The 3,176-nt window shown below is 45.2% G+C and overlaps 1 long non-coding RNA gene across 1 annotated transcript in view; it reads right to left on the bottom strand.

The window, feature by feature from the left end:
• Positions 1-775: 775 nt before the first annotated feature.
• LOC107182797 overlaps positions 776-3,176 on the bottom strand; it is an 11,423-nt gene continuing 9,022 nt past the window's right edge. The window contains exon 4 of the long non-coding RNA XR_001513530.1: positions 776-878. This is a non-coding gene — a long non-coding RNA (uncharacterized LOC107182797). The remainder of the gene's footprint in view (positions 879-3,176) is intronic.

Here is a 3,176-nt window from a genome sequence, read left to right as displayed (position 1 = left end):
ACCCTGTATATAATCAATTTTTCATCAGATTTATCAAATTTTTTCCCAATGAGTAGCTTCTCTTTTCATTCTCCTAACAGTATCTTTCACAGAGCAGAAGTTTATAATTTTAATAAAGCCCAACTACTCAAAAGCACAACTTTTTTTTATGGATTTTGTTTTTAATGTATCTGGATCATCACCAAACTCAGGATTCTCTGTTTTTTGCTGTTATTTCGTAGGAGTTCAATAGTTTCTCATTTCACACTTAAGTCTGTGATGTAGTTTGAGTTAACTTTTGTGAAAGGTATAAGGTCTGTGTCTCAATTCATTTTTTTTACATATGAATGTACAGTTGTTGCAACACTATTTGTTGAAAAGATTAATTTTCCCCCACTGAAATGCTTTTGTTAAATTTTCAAAATTCAATTGACTATATTTGTTTGAGTTTACTTCCTTGGCTCTCTATTCTTTTCATTGATCTTATTTATTCATTTGCCAAAATGAACTCATTTTTCTATAGATTTACAGAAATTATTGAAGTCGGGTAGTTAGTACTCCAACTTTGTTCCTTCTCTTTAATTTCTATGTTGGCTACTCTGGGTCTCTTATATTTTCACATAAACTTTAGAATTAATTAGTTGATATCCACAGACTAAGTTGTGGGAATTTTGGTTAAGGTTGTGTGGAATGCATAGATCAAGTTCAAAAGAACTGACATCTTACTAACATTGAGTCTTCCTATTCACAAAATCTCCCCAATTTGATTTTAATCTTGTTATTTGTTTCTATTCTTAATTAAATTTATTTGGGGGCCATTGGTTAATATGATTATATAGATTTCAAGTGTACAATCCTGTAATAAATCATCTGTATATACTATATTGTGTGACCACCACCTAGAGTAAAATCTTCCATCAGTATATATTCAACCTTCTTTACCCTTTACTATACCCTACAATGCCCTTCTCTCTGGTAACCACCATACTGATCTGTATGAGTTTTTATTTGTTTTTCTTGTCTGATTTTAAAGTAGGTTTTTTATATTCCTGTAGCCCCTTACTTTGTGGGCAATGGAGAATTCACGCTAAATACAGGAACCCTGGACGTTCTAACCTTCACCCTTGTTTCTGGCCCGTTGACCCGGAATCTGTACTAAAATCTTATTTTGACTTTGCTCTTTCATGTATCAGTGATATAAGAGAGACAGAGTATAGTGGACTCACCCTTTCTACTGTGGTCTCCAGTTCCAAGATCATACTGCCTCTCAAACCTTCACTCCCTTTGTGCTTCATTGTGTCATTGCCCTTGTTAAAATCCTTCACTTTCACAGTTTTCCTTACAGCCCCATGGGTTGCTCACCCCTCACATTAGCAGGCTATGCTGCAGTGAATGAGAGGAGGGAAGGACAAGTGTGGAAGGGGAAGCTGGAGGATGGAAGATCTCCAGCACCTGATACTCTGTGGGGGGGGCTGCCATGTGCTTTGGGGATAGTCAACAGTCCCTTACCCTCTAACACCTAGATCCCAAGAGCCCCCTTCCCCCTAATAGTGATGACTACGGTGTCCCCAGGTGGTGTCAAATGCCTCCTGTTGGTCAAAATCATCCCCTGTTGACAACCACTGATTTAAGTGAATATCTCTTTATATTAAAACTAGAGGTCCGGTGCACAAAATTAATGCACAGGTGGGGTCCTTAGGCCTGGGTGGTGGTCAGGGCTGATCTGTGGGGCAAAAAGTGGGGTGATTGGGGGGCTCCCACCTTGGCCAGCCTGGCACCGCCTGCTGGCCAGCTGGCCCCTCCCTCCACTGCTGCCACCACCATCAGTCACCTCCCTCTGCAGGGTGACCAGCGGGACAATTGGGGGCCCCCACTGGCATCTGCCTTGGCAGGCCTGGGGCCTGCAGGCTGGGGACAGCTCCTGCATTGAGCATCTGCACGTTGGTGGTCAGTGCGCATCGTAGCGACCAGTCATTCCATGGGTTGTTCCGCTGTTTGGTCGATTTGCATATTAGGCTTTTATTATATAGGACTAGAGCCCTGATGACAAAATTTGTGCAAGAGTAGACCTTCCTTCCCCTGGCTGCTGGCACCGGCTTCCCTCTGGCACCTGGAACCCGGGTTTCCCTTGCAGCCCCGGCTTTGTCCAGAAGGTTGTCCAAAAGGACATCTGGAAGGATGTCTGGTCTACTAAGCATATTATGCTTTTATTATTATAGATAGCAGGGCTTAGAAAAGTGCCTTTTCTAAAGGGAGTTTGCATATTTAAATATCTGATGCTAACCATTCTAAGAGCCCTTATTTACTGATCCAGAACCCTATACTATCTAATAAAGAGGAAATATGCTAATTGACCATCACACCCTCACAAGATGGCAGCACCCACAGCCAATAAAGAGAATATTCTAATTGACTGTCACACCCTCAGAAGATGGTAGTGCCCACAGCCACAAAATGGTGGCGCCCAGTCTTCTCAGCCCCGCTGGGGGTGGCAGGCACTGCACACCTCATTCAGTCCCCTCAGCCCTGCCTCATTCAGCCTCAGTCCCACAGTCCTCTCAGTCCCACGGGGGGGCAGGAGAGGGGTGGCAGGCACCATGCACCTCATCCAGCCAGAGTCCCCCAGTCCCCTCAGCCCTGCCTCATCCAGCCGGAGTCCCCCAGTCCCATCAACCCCATAGAGGAGGGCAGTTGGAGGTGATCAGGCTGGCAGCGGAGGGCAGTTGGGGATGATCATGTTGGCAGGGGAGCAGTTACATGTCAATCAGGACAGCAGGGGAGCAATTAGGGGGCTATCAGGCTGGCAAGCAGAGTGGTTAGGGGCAATCAGGCAGGCAGGTAGGCAAGTGGTTAGGAGCCAGAAGTCCCAGATTGTGAGAGGGATGCCTGGCTGCCAGTTTAGGCCCGCTCCTGCAGGGATTGAGCCTAAACCAGCAGTTGGATACCCCCAAGGTGTCCCAGATTGGAGAGGGTGCAGGCTGGGCTAAGGGACCTCCCCCCGCCGCCCCCCGTGCATGAATTTTGTGCACCGGGCCTCTTGTTGTTTGTAAAGGCCCAGCCATATTAGCCCAATCTGGGACAACTCTGACAGGCTATTTTATTTTAAAAAATATGTTTTTAGTACTTTCAGAATGGGAGAAGGAGAGAGAGATAGAAACATCAACTATGAGAGAGAATCAATTGGCTGCCTCCTGCTA

The sequence above is a fragment of the Myotis davidii genome, unplaced genomic scaffold (assembly GCF_000327345.1).
Source record: "Myotis davidii unplaced genomic scaffold, ASM32734v1 scaffold496, whole genome shotgun sequence".
NCBI classification, from domain to species: domain Eukaryota; kingdom Metazoa; phylum Chordata; class Mammalia; order Chiroptera; family Vespertilionidae; genus Myotis; species Myotis davidii.
Note: the sequence above shows the minus strand (reverse complement) of the source record. Positions and strands in the feature narration are given on the sequence as shown.